Source organism: Nuphar pumila, chromosome 3 (genome assembly GCF_984573655.1).
Source record: "Nuphar pumila chromosome 3, dmNupPumi1.hap1.1, whole genome shotgun sequence".
NCBI lineage: Eukaryota > Viridiplantae > Streptophyta > Magnoliopsida > Nymphaeales > Nymphaeaceae > Nuphar > Nuphar pumila.
This window is the reverse complement of record NC_143251.1, coordinates 120,516,673-120,531,342: the sequence shown is the minus strand read 5'-3', so window position 1 is coordinate 120,531,342 and position 14,670 is coordinate 120,516,673.

The following is a 14,670-nucleotide window of genomic DNA, read 5'->3' as shown; positions in this document are numbered from 1 at the left end:
AAATATTTAAACTTGTTAATTTTAAGGTGGAACCATTAATTGTTGTAGATTCTTGTTATATGGAAGTTTTTGTGTGGTTTGTTTTTGTATTTACAGGAAATATAAATTGTACAGTTCTCGGTATTTAATTTTCAAATAAAAATTTTTTAATTTTTTTTCGTGTTTGCGACGGAACCATTCGTCGCTATTCATATAAATCTAGCGACGACATAGCGACGGAAGTAAATCCGTCGCCAAGTCGTGGTCGCCGTTTAGTACCGGCGGATTGGCGACGGAATACAACGCTCGTTAGTCCATCGCAATTAGCGACGGACCTGGCGACGAAATAAATCCGTCGCCAGTTAGCGTCGAAATATTCGCGACGTAAGCATACCGTCGCCTCGTTGTCGCTAATTCGTCGCTACGCCTGTTAGCGACGAAATGTGGTCATCGCTAATCTGCTGCTTTGTTGTAGTGGTTTTGCTTTTCTTCCCAACAAATGGAATGGTCAAGCCTAGTTTGAGACTTTTTCACACCTTGAAGAGACTGCACATATAATATGTAAGATCCATTTGTTCGACATTTCAGTTTGGGTCCAACCCTATGTGTGACCCAATTTGATACTAATGAAGGGATTAGTGGGCAATTAGTGGGAAAGGGGTTAGGTGGATGTGAAGGGTTCGCATACATGGATGCTATGTATGTAACCCCTTACTTTCCTCCCACCATAAATTGCCCACTAATCCCTTCATTAGTGTCAAATCGGGTAACACATAGGGTTGATCCAAACCAAAATATTCAACATTCTCTCACTTAACCCATTGATACTAAAAGACACAAAATCGAGGTTCAAATTGTTATCTTGACTTAATTCTTCATATGGGTTCATATGCTATCCGATATCACAAGAATGAGTCATGGAGATGAACACCAAAGTCACATGTAGGGTTGGCCTCAAACCAAAATGTCCAACATTCTTTCACTTGACCTGTTGACACAAAAAGGCACAAAATTGAGGTTCATACTGTTATCTCGACGTAATTCTTCGTGTGGGTTCACATGCTATCCGATATCCCAAGAATGAATCATATGAGTCATGGAGATGAACACCTCTTTATGAAATCTCATATTTTTATGTACTATAATATAATTCATTTTCAGTGCTTTAGCTTGTTAAGATTACTTTTATGAATAGGTAAGCTCATAACCCAATATTGGCATATCTTTAAAAAAGAACTGAATCATAAAAATAATACATACCGGTAGATGCCATAGAGGAAGTAGTGTGCAAGTGCTCAACGTTCTCCTCAGCCTATCAACGCCCACGATGAGCTCAGGCCTTCAAGTTGATGGTGAACAGGACCCTGAACTCAATGAAAAAAATGAGGACACCTTGGCTACCCTCGTCAAGCAGCCATGCCTCAATTTATAATGAGAGGAAAGTCGGGGGTTACATACATGGCATTCATGTATCTGAACCCTTCACATGCCATATTGAATGTAATCCCTTTCACATTCATGTAACCCCTTTCTCACTAATTTTCACTAATTGCCCACTAATCTCTTCGTTAGTGTCAAACCGGGTCACACATAGGCTTGAACTCAAACCAAAATGTCCAACACCATTAAGCTACTTTGATTTTTTTTATATACAAATTTGAAAAAAAATATCCACTAAGTATAGATGAAGATTTTGATTCAAATGAAAATTCATTTGCCAACCCTAATCATTCAACTCACCATAAAATGCACACATACAAAGCCCTGTTTGCGAGCTTTGAATTGGAGCGAGCTTTGAATTGGAGATGCCTTGAGATTTCTCAACACTCTGTTGTTTGGGAGTAGTGAATTGCATTCCCCCAACAACCCTTGCTGTTTGGGAGCAATGGTATTACCAAAACATTGTGTGAGAGATGGAGTTGGCAACTTTGGTACATTTTAATCTTAGGGTTTGTTTTGAAGCCTTGCATTTGTATGGAGACATTGTTCCCATGTGCTGGTAGATATGGCTTTGCCAAAATATGGTGTTGCTAAAGTAAAAATATTTGAGAATTCTAAAATAAAAATATATGTGTTGCTAAGATACAGTGTTGGAGATGAAGTTGTCAAAAACATTCTGGATGGTGTTGAAACATGCTATCAAGGGTACCATTTCTATGTCTAAGATAGTGTTTTAGAAATACCACTGCTCTCCCCAAATTGAAACACCATATGGGAGTAGGGATCTAAGTGGGTCAAGTGTTATTCGACATCCAAACTGAATCCAGCAGTGATTAGCCGGAGTGGGAGAGCCAAATCGCCAAATCAAATTTGGATTATGTTCGAGATTTTGTTACTGAATTCGATGAATATCCAGATCTGGCGGATAACCAAATTTGATTACATTCAAAAAGTCAGATTTTAGTATTTCCTTTTTCTATCCCAATCCGAAACTGACTCTGAATCCAAATAACCAATATCCGATTAAGTTGGATTCAGTGAAAGGTACATCTGGTCTGAATTCGAACCATTTACATCCGCACATGGGAGCCACATTCACCAATTCTTACGTATTTGATATCCAAACACTGCTTTTGTGTACTAAAAGGCTTCAAGTGTCGGGTCTAGCATTGTCCAACAACATGGATCTCATGCATTGTTTTATCATTTACATATGTAACATGGTTGGGTGGATCTTATGGTGTAAAACATTACATGATCCTTTTGCCACATGGGAATAAATTCATGCTGCTATTTTCTTGGCCACAGAAATTCCAAATTCCTTTTTTACTTTCTCCTCGAATGCTATTATTAAATTCACATTTTTTAAGTTGAGGAAAGGAAACAATCATTCTCTCATTTTTTTTTTTAAGTAGGGAAAGAAAACAATCCATAACTTTATATGCATATGCTAGATTTCAATTTATCTACCCTATCACAAAGGGTTATTGGTGGATGCACTATTTGTTGGAGGTGGGGGGGGGGTGGATGCATTATTTGTTGGTGTAATTATTTGGACGGTGGGTCCAACAAAAAAAAAAAAAGATCCATAACTAACAATCCATTGAGTTCATGATCCACATTGAGGGAAGAAAGAAAATATGGAAAAGAATGGGTTATGACCATTAAGAGTGGGAGCATGATTGCCCAACAGCATTGTATAACAAAAGTCTTATTTAACAAAGGGCAATTATATACCTAGTGACAGCGGGGTCTTGCAATCGTATTGACAAAAGTTTTAAAATGGTAAAAATATCTTTTTGCAAAAACTAGTGAGAATTTATTTTTTTTTCATAAATTTCATGTTTTTTTGGCAAAATCTCAGCAATAAAAAATAAATTAAAAAGTATAAAAAATATTTTTTATAAGAAAATATTAAAAAATAAAAACACATGATCTTTTCATGATAAATAACAGTTTAAAATGTAAATATCGCATTTAAATTGCAGTATTGTATATCTCATTTTGCAAGGAGTTGAAATCTCGAACTAAACTTTGTCGATGGTGATTCGAGCATCGAAGGTTGAAACCTACTTTTGCTTTACCTTCTCATGGAGAAGGATGGTTAAAGCTTTAAACTAGCATTCCACATCTTTTAAAAGAATAATTCTGGTGAATACCTTTTCTTTGATCGCAAATTTTTTGTTAACAGTTTTTTATGATCACAATGGGACACTATATTTTTTTATTTTGATTTTTCGTAGTTAGAAGTGCATTACCGATAGATTTTAAGTTCTATCGAGCCCAAAACCTTTGTCATCTAATGGCATTGCCATCCGCTGTGAAATGGTGGAAATCTCATTGATTATATATATATATATATATATATATATATATATATATATATATATATATATATATATATATATATATATATATATATATATATATATATATATATATTGGAGAAGAAGGGGGCTAAGCCAAGGAAAACCCACCCATCACAGGCTGCATATTGGCAGGCCATTCTGTTTGTGAAACCCTTTGAGGTCCCCCTGCCCACTAGAGGGTATTTGACACTATGGCTGTTCTGACTCTAACCTTTTTTAACTTAACCAACAAAGAAGGGTTATTGCTGCAGGCCACAAAGGATTGTTTGCATTCTAAATTTTGGAAAAAGTTTGTCAGGATAATCAGAAATAGATAAATAATATTTTGATACTATAACAATAGTATAAATATGGGTAATACATATGTGCTAAATGAAATAGGCTAAATAGTTTTTTGGGCTTTTTCAGTATTTTTTGTTGTTGTTGCTGTTTTGACCCTTATAAATGTGTTTTTGATGAAAAAAAATGACATTTAGAGCTTCAAAAATTTGCAAAGATTTGGACCATTGATTTTTTGAACATTATAAAAACCTACCCAATCTATCGGAAACTCCCTATAAAATCAAGTACATAGACCACATCTGTATGGTCAGAATTTAAAATTAAAACAGAAAATCCTGAAAAACCCATTTAACATATTTCATTTTTATTACATTTATACTATTAAAATATAGAAAATGGAAATTTCAATCAAACCTTTCAGCAACAATTGCAAATATATGAAATATCCCTAATTTTTATTACATTTATACTATTAAAATATACAAATATATGGAAATTTCAATCAATGCTTAAAATTAAATTTTTTTTGTTAAAATGTAACAAAAATTATTAAAAACTAATAAGATATCAAAGTAATGCTCGTTACGTGTTCGAGTCGTGTCAGTGTGTTCGATTCATGTGTCATTTAAAGATGAACCCTAGTAGCATGTCACTGTGACGTAAGCATAAAAATGCAAAACACTAATATGAGTGGTCACAATCATTTGGTCCAAGAAATCGTCTTGTGACTCTTAGGGGTGGCAATCGGGTTGGCAGGCGGTTTCTCGGGTAAACGGGTTGACCCGCTCGCCTAACCCGTTTATTAAACAGGTTGGCATACCCCTAACACGAACCCAACTGGTTTAATAAATGGGTTAGGCGGGTTGACCCATTTACGACACGAACCCGTTTAAGCCAAACCCGAACCCGGCTAAGAAGCGGGTTGGCGGGTCCTGTCAGATTTTGCCACCCCTACTTGTGAGGTGAGATGTGGTTTAAGCTGCTATGTTGTTGTTGCATCTCCTAGATTATGGATGCAAATAGATCAGATTCGGGCTGGATCTCACTAGATGTAATCAGATCCGATGAGGTAAGGTTCTGAAATATACGTGGTAATGCTGGATAATGGAAAAACAGAATAAATTCACGTATCTTGCATGTAAACAACGTGGTAATGTTGGACAACGTGTTGGAATCAAAGAAATTGATTCTCTAACAACAACAAAAACCGACAATTTAGTTCAAAAGGTCATGAGTTTGTGCAAGCTGGCCAATCAATGAGCAAGAACCAAAATAATTTTGGTTTCAAATTTGATCTCAAATCAAATCAAACCAAGGCCTAATCGTGATAGGGGAGTGATTTGCCAAATCTGTAACAAACTAATCATCATGCTATAAACTGTTGGCATATATTTAATCAGACTTTTCAGTATGATGATATCCCTCAAGCTGCCATGAACAGAGAAGTCAAAATCATACTTGGTTCCTGAATTCAGGGGCTTTGACTCAGGTGTAGGTTATAAACTTTCTAAACTAAACTCATAAAATTATGATTGGTGATGGAAGTAAGTTAGACATCATACATGTTTGGTTTGTAAACCTAAAATGTGGTGATAAGTGATTGAAATTAAAAAATGTTCTTGTTGTGAAATTAATTAAAAAATTAAAGAATCCACTTGAGAAAGGCAAAGCCGCTTAGGGAAAAATGCCAAACAAGAGTTTATCTAAATTAATTCAGACAAAACTTGCAACAAAAGAGAGAGTGGTGTAGCAGGGAAGCTCGTTACCTCCTAGGGTTTGATGCAGGTTTAAAACCCACCGTGAGCACATGTGTAGTATAAAGAAAAACATTTTTCCTTTGTACATAAAAGTCGAAAATAGGCCCAAACAGGTTTAAATAAAATAAATTTTGCACTACTCACAATGAAATGCAACATAGCACAGTGGTGGGGCTCGTTGCTTTTTTAGAACGAACCTCAGTTTGAAACCCCTTGTGCACCTCACTTTTTGCATGAATTACTTGCATTTTTACCTTTTTGAAAAAAAAAAGTAAAAACGTGGAGGCTAAAAGAATCCCTATCTTTTAGCCATCTATCCACTAAAAACGTGGAGTTGCTACTCCTCTCACTTTTCCAAAAATTTAGGGGAATCCCATCAAAAAATGAGGGAGGGGTACCAAAAATGAAAAAATGTTAGTTATAAAAGTAAATGTTTAAGTTAGGAAGAGGGGCAACATGGAAAGTGAGAAGAATAATAGAAATCATGCATTTTGAGGGGACGGTTTCACCTTTTCAAAAGGTTTTGAAAACCACCTAATTAGGTGGAGACAAAATATGGGAAATAGCCTTGAAAAACTGTGAATAACGACTTTGGCTTCCATAGCACTCTCTCTCTTTCCTCTCTAAGCCCTCCAAAGATCCACCATTATTGTTGTGTGAGACCTCTTTCCTCAACCTACGTGGATCTCCAACCGAGAAGAAGAACGTCGTTCCATGGGCTCGATGCTCCGAATAAGGTAAGAGCATTTTATCTTTATGCATGTACTTAGTGACATGGAGTACACGTATCCAACATATTGTTTGAAAATTTATATGAAAACATGTAGTTATGCAGTCATGGTTTCTCTAAAGTTTGAAATAATACTTGTCGCTTGAACGTTGAGCCAATCAAATCTTCCGTGAGTTTTGATTGTTTTCTTTTTGTGTTGTAACTCCTGAACCGGATGGGATAGAATTATTTGGCGTATGAGTATCATCTTTTTTTTCTATTGGAAGAGGTTAAAAAAAAATAGGTGTGGCACCATATACACTTTACCATGATGCTAGATACTCACGTCCATTGAATGCGAGTGTGTGTTCATATTAATGGGAAGTTGGTTTTGCATGTGTGTATATACATATACCCGAATGTGTTTTTATACTCGTTGATTGATCTAGTGTTAAGTATGCCGCCCAGTCAAATGGGTCAGAGAGTGGCTGATAGCAAAGTGCATGCCCTTAGCACGCCTATCAAGCGTGTTGGGTGGGTACTATGTGGGTCAAAAAAATTGGAGCATGTAAATAGTGTCTTCATAGCGTACAGTCGTATGTTTATATAGTTTTAAGTACACAACAAATTTTTTTATATAAATCAGAATATGAACCAGTAAATGTGTGTAATGTTAAGTTTCATGCTTATACTAATAACCTCAAGCATGTAATGGTCTGATCACTCCGGTAGATGTAACTACATATTTGTGTGTTCCTATGGGTTTAATTACGTAGTAGACAAAATTTAGGTAGGTAGGTTCATAGAATTATACTTTTGTGGATGCTTATAGATTCTGCCAATGCAGGGGAGTGCAAAGATGAATATGCACAAAGTCACATGAATCTAGTTATTATTTTATGTATGCGAATGTATGCATATTCAAGTTATTCCAATTAAGTTTTTTTTTAATGAAATTGCCATCTATCAGTCCACACGATTGTAAAAAAAAATTGTATTCGTCAATCCAAACCTGGTGGGTTGAACTGCATGCATAGTTGGGGTTTTTACCAACCCCGAACTAGGCACGCTGGGTGCCCTAGTTGCTGCGAGATGCGCAATACCTTACTGGGTGCTGCTGCCACTCATGGCAACATGTCATCGCTGGTTTGGTAAGTGGGTACACGCCATCAACGTGCGGGTTGAGCACGCTAGGTCTGTACCATGCATTGCAAAAAAAAAAAAGGGGCAACATACACATAGCGTCTGATCCATGAAGCACATTCTTTGGTTGACTGATTATAAACAAAATGGAAATATAGTATTTGGATTTGGTATTTTCAAATGTGAACCGGTAGGGGTCTGTCCGACCCTAGTCCATTTATTAGTTATCATCTTATAAGCACCCAACAAACACGTCACCTTGTGGCAGCATAACAGGTTGGGGTATGTCCCATCCCAACCTATTCGATAACAATCTTCCTAGATAGTATGTTTAATTGCTTTTTTGTTCATAACTGGTACAACATGATCCTATTAGTCAACATGCCTAGTTGTGGTTGCTACCGACTATCGGCTTGTCTAGGACTTAGGACAACCCAATTACAGTTTAAAGAGAATATATATAATACAATATTTTGTGAGACAAAGGGTTTAGTGTGATCTTATAAATGATAAAATACTTGAATTCAGAAAATGTCAAGCGTATACATGCTCATGTTCTATTTGACAATCTAAAGAAAAAAAAAATATTGGATGGTTTTGGCCATCATAGTGTACGCAGACACACTTTTGCAAAAGTTACATTTTTACACTGTTTGTTCCTGAAATGAATGTTTATCTCATTCTCGAGTTGTGAAATGCCAATTATACTTGTTATTTTCTCTGCAAATGAAAAATGTGTTACATATGAGATTCACTATTACACACATACCCAAAGTAGGTAGGAAACCCACTAATGTACACATACATTGGTTATGGCAAAAGCTCACTTTAGTGCACATGTTTAAATAGTATGATGATTTTATTATATGCATATGAAAATAATGTTATGTGTCGATGAATATGACAAATGAATGAGATATCCATGACATATTCATGTGGCACATGTTTTTTTGTAACTGATTGACATATAAAGGTTACGGCCAATGTTTTACAGCATGAACCATCTATTGTTAAATGCATATTTCTGTTATAATTGCACAAATAAGAAAAAATACAAGGGCACAATAGTATAAGATTGAAACTGAGTATGCAGAACCCTTATAGTGCCATATGGGCACTTATGATGTTAATTGATTTGCATATAATTGAATCATGATTATATGTAAATATTATGACATATCTTATGTTGGTTGATCTATACTTGTTCTGCAAAAAATTGCATAATAAAGACATTTTCCATGCAATGATTATATAAAAGCTCAAAATTGAGCTTGCGGTTCTGCAGGATTCTGGTAGTGCCATACGAGCACTTATGAAAAGTTATACTTAAGACATGTTGTATAAGTACATGATCAGTGGGGTATGAAACGTTTACCCGAGCTCAAAAATGAAATTTTAAAATACTATAAGTATAAGTACTTGGTTCAGAGTTGAGCCAAAATTTTAAGAAATTATGGTTGGTGCATATTGGGCATTCGATGGGTAATGTGCATACACTGAGATCACTCAAAGTGTGGGTTGAGATTTTGGAAATCCCCAGTGGTGAAATGACTTGCATATAAAAAAAAATAAGGATAAAAAAATATGCACACATAACCTAAATGTGGGATTCTGGGTATACCTGAAAGAGGGTATATGTTACCGGTTTCCCGGGATACTGGGTATACCTGAAAATGGTATATGTTACTGGTTTTTCAGGGCTTTGAGTATACCTGAAAGAAGGTGTATGTTATTAGACCCAAGGTCTACCTTAGAGAGGGAAGATGGTACAAGCTCCGTGGGACAATTATGTTTTTGTGAGAGCTAGGCGTCTCACCCGGTCTCCAGTCCTCGGAGTTAGGGGGCAGGACTACCAATGCGTCCTAGGTGGTAGATCTAAGTCTTCTATAGAAGTTACCAGAGTGCATCCTAATTCTAGTTCTAGCCATTATGGAGTACTCTCTCGGTCACAGACCATCCCCTTTAGACCTCCGTACGGCTAGTCATACGAGGTATTAATGAAAAAAGGCATGACAAACCCCTGTGTGATCTCGGTCTGCTATGATGTTGAATGTCTGTGCGTACCCACAGGGTAATTAACAAGAGAAATATAAAGTCAATACACTTTTGAAAGTCTTTAAGTATACACACAATGCTTGATGTTGCATTTGTTATAGTACGATTGGGATTCACTCATGTGATGCATAACTGAGCAATATTTTCCTTCATATTTAGAATACGATGACCTAAATGTGACTCATTCATATGATGTGTCATTCATTGATATATTTTCTTTATGTAATAAATCATGAAATGTTTGAATTTAGTGAATTGTACATTTAAAACTTGTTTAAATGTTTGTCATTTCTTATATCAATGTGTTGCACATATACTTATACACATGACAATGAGCACATTCATATTGATATTATGCTTCTTACTCAAACGGGGTAGTCTGACCCCTTTTAAATTAATATTTTTAGAAAACATATAAGGATGAGCATTTGCGGTCGTCGCTGCGGACATTGCCATGAGACCATACCTTCTGTGGATGTCCTGAGGAACCTTGATTTTAAGAGATTCATTAAATTTATTATTTATGACTTGTAAGATTCCAAGGTGAGATTTTAATTTGCCTAATGTTATTGAGTTTGTGCTATCACCTGTAACCCGCCCAAATTATTTGACTGAGGGATTACTAAAACATTTTCGCTGTGGTTTTAGGAAAAAAAGAATATTCCAATTTTTTTGAGTTAAATATTTGGGTCGTTATAGTTGACACTGCAAAGTTGTTTATGCAAAATGTAGCGAAATATTAGAGAATCTCAGAGAGCATTGTCAGTAATCGAGATGCTCGCTTCACTGAAAATTTCTAACGTGAGGTATTCATATTATTAGGAACATATTTGCATTTCAGCACCAACTTTCATCCTCAGACTAATGGGCAGACAAAGTGAATTAATGGCATACTGGAGGAGTATCTTTACCACTTTGTGAGTGTTAACCAGAGAGATTAGGTAGACTTCTTGATGTCACTCAATTTTGTTACAACCTGCAAAAGAGTGAGTCATCCGGCCATAGTTCGTTTGAAATTGCAATGGGGCAGCAACCACAGACTTTTCACTCTCTTGCTCCACATGGACATGAAAAAATGCTATACACATACCAGTATGTCAAAAACCCACATGACCAAGCAGAGTTGGCGAAGGTATATCCGAACAGGACTGCAAAGCACATGAAGAAATGGACGGATGAGAAGCGTCAACCTATAGAATTCAGTGTTGGTGAAGGTGTACCCTGAGTGCACTGATATCCTTCGAGGTCACCACCACAACCTCATTCGCAAATATGATGACCCCTTCACCACCATGAAACACGTTGAAAACTTGACTTACAAGTTAGATTTGTCAGCAGACTTTCAAGTACATTCAGTCGTTTATGTATCCAACATGAAGTAGTTTCATGAAGATGGAGGAGATCTCCAATGAAGCACATCTCACCATACTTTGATCCTGCAATGCACACCTTCAACAACCAACATTTTAGATAGAAAACCAGAAGACAACCTTAACTACTCCAACAAATATCTTGGCGAGGTGAAGAAGTACCTAGTGTAATGGAAGGTCTACCAGAGAGTAAAGCTATTTGAGAGAAAATAGTCAGCTTATGAAAACACCATCTACTTGTGAAGGAGTACCACTCATGATTGTCGTCGAGGACGACACCAACTTAGGAAGGAGAGAGTGTTCCAAACCCCCAAGTTTTTTGCTTTTGTTGCTTGATGTAGTTACCTCTTTTGATTTCTTGTAGTGTATCTAATGGTCTTTGGCCTATGAATCCTCGGGTACAAAGTGATTTTGGGGTCATTCTGTACTTGTTAACTTGCTAAGTCTATGCTTTTTTGCCTTCTTCTATGTTTTTTTGTGTCTTGGCTCTCTTTATGTGATTGTGTGCATGCGTGCTTATGCTATTGTGCGCGTGCTTGAGAAGCGACATTTTGCTCAAGCTTTTTTGTGTGCTTAAAAGGTTGTTCCAGTGTTGGGGTACACCGGAGCACGTCACATGAGCCTTAGCTTTTAGCCCGTGACAATATGATTGATTATTCATTTAAGTGCCATAACTTGGCTACAATAATTTAAAAATTATTATAATGACCTTAAATTCTAATAGTCATTGTGATAATTTTTAAGCGTTCAATAGTCATAAGGGCCTGTTTGGAATGTTGGCGCTGAGATGGGCATTTATGCATTTGGTTGTCCTGAGATGAAATTTTGGTCAAACTACATCTTGACACTATAAAGGGCGTTGATGCATTTGGGATGGAAAGTGAGGGCCTTTCTCCTTTGTATTTACACTAAATCATGGATTTGGCAGCTACCACCTCTCAGTGGTGATAACTTCCAAATCCAGGATTTAGGATTTAGCAGCTGCCACTTTGAATGCATAAACGCACATCCCAGCTATAGATTCCAAACACGCCCCAAAAGAAATTAATAAACCATATAAAATTGGTATTTGGTCAAGTTGTTAGGACGTTCTATTTAATCCCATCGATTCTTCAATGTTTTTTAATGCTTATTTCAATGTCGGGATATGCGGCCGACATAGCTTCCTGAATAAGAAGCATCCTTTGACTTGCATCACATTTTTTTTAATATTAAAAATGAATGGTTCATAATATGCTGAAATTTTATGAATAATAAATTAAGATGTTTTATGCGATTATGAATAATAAATGAAGACATTTTATACTAAAAACAGTCAATTGCAAGGAAAAAATATTGGCTGCACTGTTGGCCCGGAACACCTAGCTGAAACTCATATGAGCTTGACCAAATCTTACCCCATAAATGTATTAAATATAGTTTAAATAGTAAAAAATGGACTTTTATATCATGTATTCTTGACGTAAAACGATATATTTTTTAAAGTAAAATTTTGGTATATTATTATAATATATTGATTTTTCAATTTTCGAAAAATCATACATACACGTCAGAAAAAAAATATCTAAAGATAAATCCCAACTAAATTAAACATGTAGAATACATGTAAGGGGTTTGATTTATAAAAAATAAAAGAAAATGTTTTTTCCAGGAGTGCCATAAACTTTTTCCTGATTTCAAGTGTATTTTTTGTTTAACATTAAATGCATTTAAGGGTTAAATTGGGAAACTAAAGCTTGCACTTATGTTTTCTTACTAGATAATACAATAATATGATTAAATTTTATTCTCCCCTTCAGAGAGCCAGAAATCCTAATTAGGGTGGGCACAAATGTATGTGTCTACGTGTGCATATATATATATATATAGTATGAAACTAACTCTTTTCTTTAAAAATTTTTAATTTGATCAAATGTTACGGATGTGCTCTACATGAATTGTTTAGTAGAAAACTTCTTTTGAATAATGTGATTATGACAAGTAATTATATCTTTAAAGGGGTCCAAAAATCAACAGCCCACAAAGTGCCAAATTTTTTAACTTAAAGATCACATTTTTATATAAAAAATGCATGATCTAAGGATTTATCCTTAGCAAACAAACCATGTTGAACACATTTATGTGGTTAGATTGAGTCGATACAACTTGCACCTATGATTTATAGCTCATTAGTTTCTTACTTTCATTAGTAGCTAATATTTACCATATATATATATATATATATATATATATATATATATATATAGAGAGAGAGAGAGAGAGAGAGAGGGTTTGGGATGGGAGAGGCACAAGATGCTCACCCTGACCCAAACTCCATTACTGGGGATTTCAGGGTCAGCATGTGGCTCCCCCACTGCTCCCTGGTACAATATGCATTTGTTATATTTTTTTTATGGCAAAGAAAATTAATTTTATTAGAGAAGCAAATAACCAAATAAAAACAAAAACAAAAAACACGATAATTTGATATGTTTAGATAGATTGGATATATTCTTATGCAAGTTCTCAATGTCTCGTGGTGAACCTTATTGGAGACCTTGTCCCCCGCCCCGCCCCACTGCCATCCCTATTTGAAAGTGAGGAATACGAGTGCCAAACTCTTTTGGGGGCCACGTTTGGAAGACAGAGAAAACTCTCAAAGGAAAAGACAGTTTTGCCTATGAGAGTTCTTGATATGAGAAGTTTTTAAAAAAAAAAGTTTTTGGCTTGTTTGTGTAGAATGAGAAAATGTGTAAAAAATGAGAGGAGGAGGAGGGTAGTGGTGATGGTGATGGGTGGTGACGGTGGTGGTGATGAGATGGGTGGTGGGAGTGTAAAAATAAATTTTCTTGATAGGAAACATTCCTCCACCTCCTCCCATGAAAGAATATTTTTCTATCAAAATTTGTACTTTTTAGAAAAACTCTCTCAGCTAAAAAGTCACTCTCCTTTAAGAGGATCGACATAAGAAATTTTTATTTTGCGTCACTTTTGCTGCGATGGATGCAATTTTCGAAAAAGATGAGTCCGAGGTGGTGTCACCAGTTCCACTTTTCACTTGGTAGTTACCAAATATTACACCAATTCCCACATTGGTGATTGTTCCGACGTCCATCCTCATGCTCTTTGAGTTTTAATTTAAGCTTTAAAGTTGCATTCCAAACAGTAAATCCTGAGCTAAATCATTCCAGTTATCTTAAGGGCCTGTTTGGAATATGGAAACCAGGATAGGAGTTAATGCATTTGGCAAAAAGTTGGTAAAATTACCACCTGGTAGCTGTTTGGAAACTGATAGCTGGGATGGGAGTTAATGCATTTGAGATGGGAAGTGTCATTGTATTTACACTAAAGCATGGAATTGACAGTAGCTGTCAAATCCAGGATTTAGCAGCTGCCACTTCCCACCCCCAGATATTAGTTTCCAAACAGGGCCTAAAAACCATGTGGATTTGTTAAAACCACAAAATTTGGGAGTTCCATAGCTACTGTCATCGACTGTCAGATTCCAAACAAGACCTAAAAAAACATTCAACTGCCTTTCTTTAGTAAAACAAAGCAACTAAAATTTCTTTATTATTGATATATTT